At 51.2% G+C, this 16,629-nt stretch overlaps 1 long non-coding RNA gene across 1 annotated transcript; it reads right to left on the bottom strand.

Annotated features, from left to right (window-relative positions):
* Nucleotides 1–5,653: 5,653 nt before the first annotated feature.
* On the bottom strand, nt 5,654–11,079 carry LOC119865606. The gene is made up of 2 exons (XR_005377451.1): nt 10,481–11,079; nt 5,654–10,324 (listed from the first exon to the last, which is right to left on the bottom strand). It is a non-coding gene; the product is annotated as an uncharacterized LOC119865606 (long non-coding RNA).
* Nucleotides 11,080–16,629: the final 5,550 nt, after the last annotated feature.

The following is a 16,629-nucleotide window of genomic DNA, read 5'->3' as shown; positions in this document are numbered from 1 at the left end:
TGTCCAGGATACATGACTTTCACATAATATTTGTACTTGAGCGAGCTGGCCAGACTTATCTCACATGGTCCTGCCTGTCAGAGCTCCTTTTTTGTACTTAAATGTCCTAGAGGGGGGTGGTCACTTTGACAGTTTTTCATATGTGACACTCGTCTTAATCTGTAGCAGTCCTATTTAAAGACCAGAAAAATCTGAGAAAAGTGGAAAGAAGATGCCTGAGCATTGGCAGTGACCTAGATGGTGAGACTCTTGAAATGCAGCAGGGCCTTCTGATGCTTGTCCCCACTCTGACCCTCCCCTAATTCCCCAGCAAGCAGCACTAACTCTACTCCCTCTGAATCCTTCTCAACATTCACCTCCAAGCTTTTCCTCCAGGCTCCTGGAGCTGGCTTCTGAGAAGAGCCACATGTCTTTTGCAGGACCTTTGAAAATTCAGCTAAATCTACTATGCCAGGGACCATGCAGCATACACAGAACCCTACCCTCCTGAAACTCTGAAGACATGCAACCATACGAAAAGAATTAAAAGGTAGTATGAAAGATCTCAAGTCGCAGAGAGAAGGCCCATCTGCAGGTGAAGGCCCTGAGTAAGAGGTGACCCCTAGCAAGTCTTCTAAAATGGGTGGGATCTGGGCTGTCACAGGTGCGAGTGCAGAGTATAGCCCAGAAATCTAGCTGGGGAACAGGTGACTATGGAGAACAGAGAAGTTGGGAGGATGAAGACGCAGAGTGCTGAGCCATAGAGGGAGGTCCAGTCAGGTTCAGGAGCTGAGGGGTTTCGTTCATCCCTGAGACACACTTGTAACCCATGAGCAAGCAGGGACACCTGCCCCATAAGGCTGCCACACAGAGACAGGACTCTGTCCCATCACCAAGGCCAGGGATCTGTGTGCACAGGACACTAGCATGAGTCACCATTAACTAGCAGCCATCTTCTGGCTCACATCCCAGAGGTGAGCTGTATGGGGTCCATGATGCATCTGGGGCAGCCTTTAGACCAAGAGAGACAGAAACAGTGAGCACCACTCTCCTGCCCCTGGGCTGTGACCTCCCAGTGCCCAGCAGTGAGTGGGCAGCAAGAGTCCAGCCCTCTTCCCACAGGCAGCTCCATTAGGAAGCAGGTCCAGCATCTCTGAGATGAGCATGATGAAGCCACCCCCTTCTTTGTGTGTTCAAGAGACATTCCTCACAGAAGTGCCGAGAAACCATTGTCCTTCATCTTTCCCCCATCCAGGAAGAATAAAGGGTACCCTGAGACTTGTCTTTGCTCTGTTATTGAATGCCTTCTCAGTTAAGGGGAAAGGAACTCACTCTTGGCCCCATCCTTAGAATTTGAAAGTCAGTCTTTAGTCAGACTGGTGTGACCAAGAATCACACACACACACACACACATACACACACACACACACACACCCATACCACTCCATCCAGACCTCCACATCTGGCCTTGCCCTCTGCAGTAGCGACTGAAAACTCTTAAAGAGTTAGTCCCCTGAAAAAAAAAAAAAAAAGAGTTAGTCCCCTGCTTTTGAAGACCTGAGTGTGGGGTCTTCCCACAGAGGTAGATTCAGCAGGGGAGGCCAGGTCCCTGGAGGACTCTATTGAAGCTCCTTGACCCAATGAAAACAAGACCTCTGCCATGGTGCCTGCCGCAATCCTGCCCACCATCACCCAGCCTGGATGGGGACACACCCCCTGTGGAGCTGACGTCAATTATATCGTGAGAGTACTGCCCACACCTCGACTGGACTGACTTCTCCTTCCGTTTAAGGTGGTAGCTTACCCTCACCCTGCCCCAGGTAGGAAGCCATATGGTCTGAGTCGGCGTGAACAGCAACATAAGTTGGGCTTACTGCACTACCACATGGGGCTGAGGTTGAGTTAGGGCCCAAGGCTTGTCTGTTTTATCTCTAAGTGTTTCCGTTAGCTCTTGGTGCAAAGTAAACCACCTCAGATTTAGTGACTTAAACCAACAGAAATTATTGTTTCTCACAAGTGTGAGTTGACCAACTGTGTGGCTCTTTCACAGTGCACAAAGCTGATGGTGGCAGCATCGTCAGGAGCTCACCTTAGGCAGAACATTCCAGATGGCTCCATCACACACAAGGTGCCTCCGGGGACAGCCAGAAGGCTGCTCAGCCAAGACACTCTGTGTCATTTCACAATCTCCACAGGGACTTATTTTGTGGCAGCTCAGGATGCCCAAAGCACAAGGAGGCCTCCAGGCCTTCCAAGGGCCTCTAAAGATTTAGGCCCAGAAATGACAGTGGCTGCCACACATCCTGTGAGTCAAGAGGCCAGCCCAGCTTCACTGCAGAAGGGGACAACTTAGGATCAGTGCCCGAAGCCATCTCTGGATAACTTTCCTCTCAGTGTCTCAAATATCAGAACAAACCCCAGTCCCTACCAAAGGCGATGACCATGTAGGCCTAGGAGCCACCGCAGGGCAACTTGTTTGAAGGGAGTATAAAAATACTGGGAAAAGACAACTTCTAATGTTAGGTTCTTAACAATCATATTATAGTTTAATTATGCCTTTAAGACCCTGACCAGGATCTCTGGGAAGCATGTTACTATGTGCCAAATGCCACCAAACCAGCACTTTCCCATTACAGGAAGCCCTTGCGTTGGGGGACATACTGTTCCTTTCTAATGTGGTCACCATGTGTCACCCTCTGACGTCTCCCATCTAAATGGGGCAGAGCTAGCCTGTTGCACTCAGCTAGGTCACTGTCCAGACTTGAGTAGGAGCTGAGGTCACTTAGCTAAGACTGGCTAAAAACAGTAATAGTCAAAAACACAGGCTCTGTGTCACAGACATCATGCTGATGTCTAGGCTCCCTGCCCCCGCCAAGGAACAGGGTCTTCAGATAGCACAGTAGTTCCCAGAGCTAGTGGTAGTATCCTGCAAGCGGTGACTTAAAGCTTCAGAATTCAGCTTTTGGAGATGTGTCTTGATTCATAAGCAGTAATCATGTCTCCTCTTAAGTAAAATGGTTAAGCCAATTTTTGTTCTCAATTAAGAGTTAAGATTTAAACATTTAGGATATAGGGATGCCTGGGTGGCTAGTGGTTGAGCATCTGCCTTCAGCTCAGGGCATGATCCTGGGGTCCTAGGATCAAGTCCCACATCAGGCTCCCTGCAGGAAGCCTGCTTCTCCCTCTGCCTGTGTCTTGGCCTGTCTCTGTGTGTGTATCTCATGAATAAATAAGTCAAATCTTTAAAAAAAAATAACATTTAGCATGTATGTGAGCAGTATTCAGAGAAGCCCAGACTACCATTTTGCAGAAAAAGGAGAGAAACTATGTACTTAAAACCTACTTCAAAACTCTGGGGCAGTGATTTGGATTTCTCTTTGGAAGTCAGCATGGAAAGAGGATATATCCTGGAGCCTACGGTTCTGAGAAGCAGGAGGCAGGGACTTCATTGGTCCGAGCACACTTGCCAAAACCCTCTGAGGACATCTCTGACAATGGTGTCCCACCCACAACCAGCAAAAGAAAAATCATGGCTTACAGCTGCACTGTTTTGCCAAATTGTGTTATAATTTATCTATAGATAGCAAATGGCTTTTTGTGGCAAGCTTGAGGTTATATTAGAATTAGATATATCAGAATGAGAGCCTTATTAAAATTTTCATAGATGACGCAAAGAAACACAATGATAAATATAACCACCGACAAGAAATTGTATCTTTTGTCTTCACAGTGGTGAGATATAAATGAAATTTTTCCTGCTGCTGCCTTATGTACTGTCAGCCACCAACATGAAACACGCGAACCACTTTCCATGCTAAAGGGATTAAAATGTCTTTTTTCCTACAGAAGCATTAGCAAGATGCCTTCCTTTTTACAGAGGCATTAAGAAAAAGAGACAGAGTCCCCATCCCCAGCCCAAGCCTGCATGCCTTGGTGATGACTGGTGTCAGACTGAAATCTGCAGGGTCTCGCGGAATTTAAGATGAATTGTAGTTGACACCAGTTCTTAACCTCCTCTCTCCCTCCCAGGACCTGAACAAACCCTTCCCAAAGCAAACCAGAGAGACAGAGCCTCCTGCCTCAAGGGTAGAAGAGGTCTGCAGGCTGCTGTTCTTCCCTTTGCCAGAAAAGAAGAAGCTGTAGCTCATTCAGAAGCATCTTCCCCCCCACCTCAGTCCTATCCTGGGTCAGTATGTGCAAGAGGCAGAAACCCCCAGTACACGTAGCCCACGATACTAGTTAGAGGTGACCCCTTTCAAATCATTGGACTTAATTAAAGAGTGATCCTCTGTGGGAATCACTGCCTGTTTAGCTGGAAACTTGAAGGACAAGACGTGAGAGCTGGGTCCTTGCACCCTTGACGAGTTTAGAAGAAAAGAAATGGGCCCCCACCACCCCTGGTGGGCCCGCCACATTTCCTCTGGGCCTTCCAAACTCTCAGCACTATGAGACAATTATGTCTAAAACCAAGTGTACTCGTGACTCATAGAAAGGGTTCCAAATCAGTACCTGGCCCTTTCTGCTTTTCACTACCTAACAGAGAAAATAGAAGTATTTTCTTTCCACTCTGCCCTCCAACTTCATGACAGTAGGTGAGGATTTGTTTGTCAAGGGGTCTTAATTCCTTGATCATGTCCTCCCTACTGGAGTTTTCAGCTGGCAAGAGTGGGAGACTGAGCCAGGGCAGACTTCCCTCCTTTGCGTTTTCCCACCAGCCACATGTAGCAAAGCAGCCCCTGGAGGGAGAGTTTGCTGAAGACATGCTATTGTTTTTCAAGGACATAAACTCCTATTTCTACTCACTCATGGGTGCTGTAACGATCTCATCGACTAGCGTGGACACAGCTGCCTTGGGGTGCGGACGCACTGCGGTAAATCGAGACCCCGCCCCCATCCCCGCCCCCACCCCAGCCAGCTGTCCAACTGCCTGTTGTTTTAGCTGAGCTGAGTCTAGCAGAAGTTGTCCCCAGTCCATTCTCAAGGCAGTTAACCATCTGTAGAGACCCAACTGTTGGGCACAGTTAGACAGCATCTGTCGCTCATCACCATTTCCAAATGAACATGGTCTATGATTTGATGAAAATATGAAAACCTGAGCCCCATCACCCAACTATAATAAAAGCCAGAGCAGGAGACCCAACTACATGCCACAGGTTTCTGAACAGAGAGCTTCCAGAGAAGTAGTTCTCAGGTCAGTGGCCATGGATCTCAGCATGGACCTTTACCTCCAGGGCTGTTGAAGGAAAGGCAGAAATGCAAGCTGAAAGGAAATTTACAGCCACTGACACAGCCCCTCCATTTCTCCAGAGACACTGGGCATTTGTCCGGGTCACCCAGCTGAGAAGTGACGGACAGGGAGGGGGTCTATGGTGTCAGGAATGCACACAGGTGGGAGTCCCTGGGCACCTAATTGTGCATCTGGGGACTCATGGCAGACTTGGAGGAAGAACTACCCAGAGCGAGACGACAACTAGAGACACAATGTCGGGTGGTCTCTCCGGGTGGATGGTGTGGGTTAGAGGTGGCATGTCAGAATTCCACCCACAAGTGGAATCCACCTACAGCCCAACCCAAGTCACCCTGACCACTGTCCCTGAGAGCAGTTCCTCATTATCCCAGTCTTGTCATTCGCAGCAGGGACTATCGGCCAACTTTTAAGCAGGCTCAGAAATGATGCGAATTCAAAGGCTTTTAATACTAATGCTTGGCTACAATAAATGAACAGATGGACACAATTTCTAGTCAAATTAAAAACAGTCGAAGCCCCCAGCTGCATTTACAGTGTTTTCTACAGAGGTTTGGGAAGGATGCCCTCTAGAATCCAGTGCAGAGGGAAGTGTGTCTCTTCGTGATTGGCCTAGCATTCTTGAGTTAGCTAATGAAGAAAAGTCACAAACTCATGGCATTCCTCCCTCCCCCCGGCTACCAGGGAACTCAGACAGAAGTTATATGCTTGAATCAACAGTCATTCAAGAATAGAGTTTATCTTAAGGTTTTGTCTCCCTTCCCATGAGGGCATGATGCTTACTTTGCATCTTTATATTTTACTCATCTTAATCTCTCTGCTTCTGTTGTTATAATATTCCTCAATCCTTGTAGAAAATAAAACAGTACAAATTGCATTTGATGAATGTTTTAACCCGTCCTGAAAAAGCACTTTTGATTCCAATGAAAAAAAAAATAGGAAAAGCATTTAAAAAAAATCTCTTTCGTGCACATTATATCATTTCCTCCCCAAAGCCCTGTAGAACCCCTGTGTCTTCTGAATCTTTCCTTCCCGTCATGGGGCTAAACATGTTTTACCGTGTTCTGATTCTCTGCAGCCTGCAGCTCCCTGGGCTCCTGTGAGGCCCGAGGTGGTGCTGCTGCGGCTCCTCTCCTGTGATGGAAGCAAGCCCTTGCTCCGTGGTGCATCTTGTTGAGGCAGCAAAGTCTCTAAAGGACAGCTCAGTTCATTTGGAAAGTGACAGTGGAGAAATGCTATTTTTGCTTCCCGTCCCATTCTGATTAGCTTGTCAAATCCTCCCCACTCTCAGGAAGCCCTGGGTGCAGCCTGTAGGAGCCAGGAAAACAAAGGATGCTGTTGCTTTTTGTCCTCATATGCCCAAGGCCAACTATAGTCCCTGGTCCCCAGCAGATGATCTGTAAATGTTTGCTGAATGCACGTGTCAATTTGGGTGAATGATTTGATTTCTCTGAGCTTCAGTTTCAACAAAATGGTGAGATTAGCTTTTGGCTTCCTTCCAGCACCATCCAGGGGATGAAATGAGATGAAATGAGATTCAAGGACAAGAAAATGCCTGCACTAGAAAGAAAAGGCGGGGGGGTGGTGGGTTGTACACTTGAGTGACTCAGTCAGTTAAGCGTCTGCCTTTGGCTCAGGGTCCTGGGATGGAGCCTGGGTCAGGCACCCTGCTCAGCAGGGAGTCTGCTTCTCCAGCTCCCCCCTGCTCATGCTCTTTCTCAAATAAATAAATAAAATCTTCAAAGAAAGAAAGAGCATGTGACAGTCTGTGTGACTCATCGTCAAGAAATAGCCACCAATGCCCAGGAAGTCCTCTCCACCTGCTGACTTACATCTCCACCGACCCAGGAGCAGCTTCTGTTTTGAGAATGTCCTTAAATATTTAGTCAGTGGAAATACAACTGTGTTGATCCAGAGAGAGTAGGGATGGAGAAATCCCAGATGGCCTTGCCTTGGCTCTGAAGCTCCTTCCAGCCTGCGTGTCTACACGGAGGACAGAATTTGAGGTCTGGAGGGCAATAGGGAAAAGGCCAGATGCCCCCACGGTCCTCCCGGCCGCTCAGCCTTGCTTCCCTGCATCGCACCCAGGGAGGATCTCCCTTGCCACCCTCTTCAGGGGGATAACCAAACCATGGGGCCAGACCCCAGGTACTTTGCCCGCCCACAGTTACGTTTCTTCAAGTAAGAAACCACTTATCGTCATTCTCTACCCGGCATGGTAGCAATTCTGGAAAACAGGTTGCACCACTGCCAACATCTGAGGAACATAGGTCACAGCGTGGTCCATAACTAGGGACAAGCACATTTTGCATGAATGTCCAGAATTTCCCTTTGACAATGTTGGTGTTTTACAGAAGCAGAGCCTGCAAACTAGAAATCCCATCCTGTTTATTGTTTTTTCGCCATGCTTTCCTTTCCTATCTGGACGCTGTTAAGCTGGTGTCTCACTGAAAGCCACGAAAGCCTGGGTGGGTGGGTGACCAGTGACTCAGCTACTTTGCCCCCGTGCAGGTGTGACCAGCCGCAGACCCTCGCTGGGGTGAGCCACGGGTCCTGAAACAGCTGCTCCTCTCGTGGCTGGGGCCTGGGGCCCAGGCAGGTACAGAGAGTAAAAACAAAGAAGAGGGATCGGACAACCTTTGCCTTCCCTGGGCTGGAGTCATTAAGGGCCAGGAAAACAGGAAGGGGGTGAGGCCTCACTCAGAGAAGGGAAATGCTGAGGAAACGTGGGCAGGGCACTTGGAGCAGGAAAGAGTGTTTCAAGAGGCTGCTTCCAAGGAGACCCCAGCTGGCCCTGGAGAAACCAGCCTAGGAAAGCAGCAGGCTGGCCCGGAGGCCTGGCCTCTGAACACAGAAAGGGAGGGCCCCACCCAGGATTGTTTTCCAGGCACAATTTACAGTCTCCATTGTCAGCCTTTCCTCTGGGTAATTAGGTACAAGACAGGAGCCAAGAAGGCTCATCCATCTTGTTATTGGATTTTACTTTCCCTGGCATGTCGCGCTCCCCGCTCCTGGGCAGCTGCTCCACAGTGTGGCTGGCCTGCTCGCTGATAGTCTCACCCGGAGCCGACATGGTCCCTGGTAAGAAGCTTTACTGTGACACGCTCTGTCCACTGTGCCCTCTACAGCGGATGAGGAAAGACTGTCTATTTTTGTGATTTATTTCTGGACCAGGCTTCACTGTGGAATTTCAACCAGAGAGGAGGCTTTCTTTAGCCTGGGCTTCATGCCTTTTAAAAGTAGCTGGAGTACAAATGACTTCTCCTAGGAGAGAATAAATGAGTCAGAAAAGGAGTAAGACTGCATTTTAATCCACCTGGCAGATAGATGAATGAACAACAGGTCAAATGTATTTGATGTATTGATGTACGTATTACAAGTTATGATGAAAAATCTCAGTTCTCATCTGAAAAGTGCATCTCTCAGAGTGGTTCCTTTTGTGTGTGTGGCATGTGTGTTGTGTGTGGTGTGTGTGTGCGTGTGACGTGTGTGTATGTGATGTGTGGCATGTGTGATGTGTGTGGCATATGTATGATACATGTGTGCTATGTGTGATGTATATGCTGTGTGTGTGATACATGTGCTGTATGTGTGGTGTTTATGTGCATGTGCTGTGTGTGTAACCCAAATACAAACAGGAATTTCGTATTGTCTGGTCTGCACATGGAGTCACACTCCAAAGAACAAAGCCCCAAAATCAAAATGTGAAACGTTAGTGTCAGTTTTCACTCAAATATCTGGAAGAATGCCAAGGGGGATGAAGCAGAAAACCACTTCTTAAAATCTTATTTGATCCCCTTGTTCTTCCAGAATTCTGTAGCCTCTCACTTTATATGGCAAAGTTCTCCTTGCTTCCAGTCTTGAAACCTATCCTGGTTTGATACCTGCAAGCTTCTCTATCAGCTCTAAGCACCCACGGAAAAGCTGCGTGTCCTCCTTATCCATTACCTGAACTCCTCAAAACAAAAGTGGCTGAGGCTGATCCCAGAAGCCAGAGCCTCCCAGCCTCCCTCTGCCCTCCCACAGCCTGTGTGCATCTCAAACCTGCCTGGCCAACTCCTTGGGAGCAGGAGGGATGAGGCTGGGTGGGGGCAGCGCTCACAGTGCTCTTCCTCAGGCAGTGTGTCTGGGGCAAGGGCAGGGGTATAATTCAGAAATTGCATTCTTCATGCAAGTCCATGTGCACCGCACAAGCCAAGCTCTGTGGGCCTCCGCAACGACGAGCTGGCCGCCACGTGCAGCTGGGCCCTTTCCACCCACTGTCCAACCCTTCACACACAAGGAGCCTTCTCCCGGGAGCACGTCACCCCTCGGGGACCTTTCTCAGACCCTCAAAAGCTACACAACCTGAGTCTCAGAGGTGTGTGGAAACGCACGGAAGAGGCTGCGCCGTCGAGTAAGTGTCCTGCCTGTGACACCTCAGCTGCCATGGGGGCAGGTGGGAGGTGGAAACAGACGAGGCCAGACAGAGCAGGTGAGCAGGAAAGGTGGCTGCTTCCAGCTGGGGTGTCCTGGGCTGAGGCTTCTGAGCCCCCACACCCTCCAGCCTGGTCTGTCACCAAGCAGGGACTCACATTTTGTTCAGATGACCGGGATTCGGACAGAGTGGGAAGCTCTTAAGCAACAAGCACCTGAGTGTGAGCGCGGGAAGCCCGTGCAAACAGGCGACTTCGGGCACATCCTGGCTTCGGAGGGCACAGCCTTTCTGAGTCTCAGGTGGAGATACGGCACCAGCTCCATCCTGCCACCCCCCCCCCCCAGGCGTTTCCCCAAAAAAACTGTCATATTTAAACCCATTTTGCCTTCTCCCTGGCTCATCGTTGTTGTCCTTGGGACCCTGCTGGGAACCCTGGAGCCGGACAGATAAACCACGTCCTGAGTGACCGCTCAGTTCCAAGACATTCCGAGGCCCCGCAACATGGAATGCCTTTCTGCGGAGTCCACTCCCAACACAGAGAGAGCAGAGGGACACGCAGGACGTGAGCGGAAAGCGGTGCTGGAAACAGTAAGGATGGACAGGAAGGAGCCTCCCTGGAGCTGAAAGGGCTGCAGGTGTGTGGAACCGGGAAGCGTTCAACTTAGGCCTCGGCAAGGGGGCGCCTGCCAAAGGAAGGAGGGAGGTCACGCCCTGGTGTCCACCTTCAGGAGGAGGAAGGCCTCGTGGGCCAGCCCCTGCCCTCGCAGTGGCGGGACCCCAAGCTCCCCCCCCCCCCCCCCCCCCGCAGAGCACCCTCTCCTGTCTTCCAAAGTACTCACCGCATTTGTAATTTGGACACGTCATGAAAGTCCGCGTCGAACGTGTCTTCCCAGCTGACAGCACAGCTCATGTGGCACGGGCCGTCGTGGTGTTTGGGCTCACCCCGTGCTCGCCACCGTGGCTGGCACGTCATGAGGTGCTCAGCAGCATCCGTCAACAGAAACATGAAACTGCCCGACCTGCTGCCCGTCACCCTGCCCGCGAAGGCAAACGGTCCCGCAGGCCTGGCCCTGAGTTCTCCCGCTGCCCTCCCGCGGGCCGGGGGCAGGGGGCTGTCCTAGGACTCTGGTCTGTTCCTGGGACAGAAGAACCGGGCCAGGCCAGGACTGATGACAGAGGAGCATCTGTGTGCCCAGCCTGGGGGGGGGGGGGCATGCTGCAGGACCCGTATCAGAGGAGGGGCCAGCTCTGTGAAATTCCCTCGGGATCTCGGGATACCCTCATCTCCCGAGCTCTCACCCAGCTCCTCGGTGGCTCCCTGCAGCTTGGAGAGGCTGAGTTAGAGCCGCAAAGGTCCCCAAAGCTGCTCTCTTCAGCCTCCGGTCTCCAGAATATAGAGGACCGTGCCCTCTGCTGGCCAGGCCTCACAGAGCCCAGGGAAATGGACCAGGAGAAGTCTGGAGCATTCTGTAGGAACAGGCCGGCAGGGCAAGGAGGAGGAGACAGCGGGCTGCCACCCTGGGCTCAGAACCCACTGGGGCTCAGGCAGGTCCTTCTGGGCCGTGGGGGAGGGGGCAGGGAGGCCGAAAAAGGGCTACATGGGGAATCACACACACATCCTCTGTCCTTTCCCTTTGGAGTTGCCTCTGCACCTGTTTACAAGCCTCAAAGGAAAAGCCACACTGATCCCTCATGACCAAATAGCTGACCTTCTCCCAGCCAGTTTGACACCCAGTTATATATGGCAGTTTTCAAAAAGTGAATCCAGGCTTCAAGGATAAAGGCTGAAAACCCGGGTTGGACATTGGAAGTCACAAACCTGACAGCTGGTCCCAAGGGAGCCCCAGGGTCATGGTGAAGGCAGCATCTTCACCCGGAAACACACATGCCCCCCTCCCCGGCCAACACTGTGCAGGGCAGCAGCGATACCCCACAGCCTCCAGACCAGCAGTGGGGGCGGGGGGGGGGGTGGCGGGGGAGCTGAAAGCCATGTCTGTTAGACAGAGTCCCACAGGCAGCAGGACAGGTCCAACCTAAGAACAGGAGACCAGATCAGCAGGGATAGGTCAAGGATGGGGAGGCATGTCAGGGAGCATCTTCTCACCGGATCAAGTACGAGAGTCCAGTCTTTAGTTAACACATATCTGTTGAGCACCTTCTGGGAGCAGGACTCCCCGCAAAGTGCTGGGGGTGCATCAGCAGGCAAACAGGCACCACGTCAGCTCTCCACTGCATGGAGCTGGTGGCTGAGCCAGGGGCCTGATGCTGGATCAAGTCATCACACAGCCAGATGCACACATGGGCATGCACATGTGCACATGGATGTGTGTAAACACATGCAGACACATGCACACAAAGTGAAAAAGGTGAGAAGACCCATGACAGAGAGTACATCTTGTGTTGAGTGGTGGAGGGCTGGTGGTCAGGGAAGGTTTCCCAGAGGAAGAGGTGCTGCATTGCAATCCTCCGGAGGAATGACCTTGGGTAGGGAACAGACAGTTCAGACGGTGGATCAGCACATGCAAACCCCTGAGGAGGATCAGGTCTGCACGACTGAGGGACTGAAAGAAAGGGCCCCGTGGCTGGAGGCATGAAGGAGGAGGAGGCTGCCAGGGAGGCCAGAGCCCTGGAGGCCATTCTTGGCATTGTGGGCTTTGGCCTGAAAGCAGATGTATTAAGACTGGGGGAAGGGACAGGGCACCTGGGTGGCTCAGCCAGTGTAGTGTCAGGCTCTCGATTTCAGCTCAGGTTGGGATCTCAGGGTCCTGAGATGGAACTCTGCACCAGGAGCAGGGAGTCTGTTTGAGATCCTCCCCCTTCTCCCTGTGGCTCTCCTGGCTTGCACGCCCTCTCTCTCCCTGTCTCAAATAAATTAGTCTTAAAAAAGACTGGAGGAAGGGACAGAGCAGAGCTGCAACATCAAAGAGCAAGGTCCTGCCGTGCCTGGGGAGAGCACCTGGCCCTGGATAAGGATGGAAACGGGCAGGTGGACTGGAGAAACCCCAGGGAGGTGACTGAGCGGGACCCAGGGACAAGTTGGTATCCCAGAAATCAAGCCTAAAGGCACTCTCAGGTCTTCTTCCCTGCAAAGGTATGAGTCACCACCTGTCTGCACACCAGATTCTCAGCAAGCTTCACAGGATGCTGATGCGGAACCACCATCCCCACCCGGAGGGTGCAGCCTGTGCATCCAGATTAATGCAGGTGATTCCAATAAGTAACAAGGCCTATGAGCACTACCCTGGTGTGCCCTAGCGTCTCCTGGAGCCTGGGCCGGGTGGCACCTGCGGGCTGTGCACTGGCAGCAGGTGGCAGGGGGGAACAGCCACGCCAGCAGGCCACAGGGACTACAGGGTCTGCAGGTCTACCCCAAGCGTTCAGCAGGACGGAGTGTCAGCGGGCTCCTCCCTCTCACTGTTGGCAAAACAGTAAGAAGTGGAGGGAAAGGAAGCTTAACACGGTCCATTCCAAAGTCCATCCTGGGGAAATGGTCTGGCGACTGATAAGCGAAGCCGTGCATGTGCCCGGCCTCGGCTGGCGCCCACTCCCATTAGCAGCAGGTGGCTGGCACGGTCGTCATGGTCTGTCCAGGGTGTGGAGGGCCGCCTCTCCTGCCAGGCAGCAGCTGCAGTGCTATCCTATGGCCCGTGCCCTGATGCTCACACGTGGGCTGCTCCGTTTTCTGCAGCCAGCCAATTCTGTCCACCTGGGCATTTTCTAGGGAAAATGATCCACTGTGAGAAAGAGCACACATTCCTGAAATATCTGATACACAAATATTTTTCCTTTCTCCATCCCACTTGACCAGAACCCATGGGTGACTGTGATTTGTCCCCTTTTACTCTCTGGCAAAGTGGCCCATCCCAGCATACACCTCCCTTCCTGGTCCCCTTCCTCCTCTCCCTGGTTACCCCTTACTTGTAATTCCTTTCGTAACCCAATTCCAGGCCTTCCCGTCTCTCTACATCTCTCGCTTCACTGTCGTGTGAACTCTCAAAGAGTTTTTTTCCATTTATTTTCAAGTGTTTTTGCAGCACTCAGTCTTTGTGAAGAAAGAGATATGAAATTTCTCATCAGAACAAACTTGAGGTGGCCTTGCCCAGGGAGGAGAAAACAACTTCAGTGCTGGGAGTAGAGCGGGGGCACTTGTCCCTGGTGGCTGCCAGGGTCGTGAATCACACACACAATTCCAGGACATTGCTAGAATGTGCTCACATGGCAGTAAGCCGTGTCAGCAGCTCCTCTCATCAGGACCCCAGCAGAATGCCCCCACCCCGCCATCAGCTCTGGCTCCCGGAGCCCCCGGGGACCTCGTGCTGGTTGGCCCCAATACCTGAGTGGATGAAGACCAGGCCACCGCCAGCCTTTCCGGTGGGCAACAGCCACTGGAAACTGCAGGAGAGCCATGTGCTTGAAATGGATGGCTCAGGAAAAGGTGGACATTTGGGTGGCACGCTTATTTCCTGAAAACCAAGAAGTCTGTGTTTGATATATTTTAGAACAATGTCTGGAAACTGCACTTTACTTTTTCAAATGTGCTTAAATGTCTAAACTCAACAGTGCAGAAGAAAATTTCACTCGAAAACTAAGGATGTCAGACGATGGGACCTGAGTGGAGTATTCACGTTGACGTGGCTGTGTTTTATCTCTGGATGCATGGAATGCTTTGAGAATCAGAAACTAGCATGCATCCAGGCACTAATGGTTCCTCGGTGTGTCAGGCCAGCACTGGGTAGATGTTGGGGATGGAGAAACAAAGATGACCAATGAAGTGCCTGCACTCATGGGTTTATGCTCGAGTGGGAGATTCAGACAACAAACAAGCAACATCTAACTAAAGAAGCAGCTAGGCTCCGGTGCTCATACCAAACATGGTTCTGTGGCTGTGGACGGTGTGCCTCCTCCAGCAGGGTGGCCAGGGAAGGAATGACTTCCCACCTGCCATTAGGGAGAAGCCAGCTGCAAAGACCCAAGGCAGGGCCTCCTAGGTACGGAGTCTCATGAGCCTGGAGTCCGAGGAGGCTGGTATGTGCAAAGGACAGTAAAGGTCAGTATGGCTGCATGAAGCAGGGCCAGGGAGCACACAGGAAAGTGCCTGCAGAGAGCTGGGCAGAAGCCAGGTCACAGTACCTGTCAGAGATGCTGGTGACGTGTCGGTAAGCTGACAAGCCATGTCCAAGCAGGCCATGGCAGGGTTTGATGATGTCGTAAAAAGCCCCCCCACCAGGAACCACAAGGAGGATAAGACACAAATCCATGCTTTGCTTATTCTTCCATAAAAATAAAACACTATTGAGAGTCAGCCCTCTTGGTCATGTCTGGAGCTATACGAAGAAAAAGGCCATGTTACAGGGCACAAGGCACTCATCATTGGTGGAGGGGACTCCCCTTGAGCCCAGGAACATGACACCATATGCATGTGAGCTGTATTCAGGGTCCCAGTAAAAGCTGTGGAAGCAGAGAGGAGCCAAGAGGAAGTATGGGGAAGTCAGAAGAGGCTGCTCAAGGAGATGCCATGTGAGTTGGGGCCCCTGGGCCAAAAGCACTCATTGTGACAAAAAGTTTGTGCAAGGGTACAGGGGCAGGCTAGAGCAGGTGAGGTTCAAGGGACACCTTGTAGGGCACAGGGTGAACTTGGTAAGGAAGCTTGAGGACAGATGAAGAAAGATCTTAGCACCAAACAGAGGGCTTTTTTTCTTTTCCTGGAAGTGGCAGGAAAATCTTTGAGGTGTATGATCCTGGACATAACACAGTCAGACTGGCTTTGGATAACTAATTTGGGGTAGTGCGCCTTGGTTTGGTTCCCCCAGATGTAGGTCAAGGACTGTGGACAGGTAGCTACTTTGAGACTTGCAGGCACACTGTGAAGAAGGTAGCTGGTGACCGGGCACCAGCAAGCCACCGCGGTATTAGGGGGCCAATGAACTTACTGCCTTAGAGAAACTCTAGAGACTGCAAATCATGTGCCTCGGAGTTATCCCAGCCCAAGGCCAGGTTGCAGGGTGCATGCTGATCAGCTTCCTCACACCCTGGGGAAGAGCTGCTCCGTGGATGAATCCCACATTTGCAGTGAGTGGTACATTTGAAGTTCTCTCAGCCCTGGGAAGAGCCGGCAGAGAGAGAAATGCCCATGTGGTGGTGGAAAGCCAGACAGATCCCACCAAGACTTGGGTAGAACACTCACTGCCAGGTGAACCTTAGTGAGGGCAGGCAGGAAGGCCGAGTATCCTAGCAAATGTCACTGAGCGAGGTCACATGTGATTTCTGCCACAGCTCGGTCCTCTCAGTTTTGCTCTTTTGGAAATTTTATTTTAGAAAATGCTAATTGAGAAATGCAAGCAGAAAACATCTGGCATCACTAGATATCCTGAGTCTTCCCAGCAAAGACAAACAAAATCACATCTTGACCTCTGGGGTGTGAATGTGCTGACATGCAGAGGACAGCTTAACCCTTCCCCCAAGGAATCACCCCTGCAGGATGTCCTGTCTCCACAAACAGAATTTTCCCAGGCCACGGCTTTTCTATGGCCAAAAAGAAGGGAAACAAGCAGTTGTTGGGTACATGGCACGTTGAAGAGAGATTTTGTCTGGTTTGGTTTGTTTTTGTGCTTTGCATTCTTGTGTTTGTTTAATGCTGCAAATCACTTCGGCGATTCCATTATTCGGCAGACTTGCTTTTCTGCAGGACCTCACTAACACATTTAAGCCACCGCCTACCGCCTTGCGTAACTCTTGGCAGCACCTAGCTGAAGTCCATTTTTATCTGAGCAGAGAACTCCGAGGGCAGACTCTCCCCACGCTGCTGTGAAAGCCATTCCAGATGGACAAGTGGTTTTCCTGTGGAGTGACAGACTAAACCACACATCTGTGGTGTGACGAAACTGATAAGCTCTTTATTGCAAAAGAACCTGAGATCTTTGAGTCTCTAAACCACAAGAAGGGCCCTTAAGATTCAGTAGTCAGAGACGAACGTAATGAGGACATTGAC

The sequence above is a fragment of the Canis lupus genome, chromosome 24 (genome assembly GCF_011100685.1).
Source record: "Canis lupus familiaris isolate Mischka breed German Shepherd chromosome 24, alternate assembly UU_Cfam_GSD_1.0, whole genome shotgun sequence".
Taxonomy (NCBI): domain Eukaryota; kingdom Metazoa; phylum Chordata; class Mammalia; order Carnivora; family Canidae; genus Canis; species Canis lupus.
This window is presented reverse-complemented; position numbering and strand designations above follow the sequence as displayed.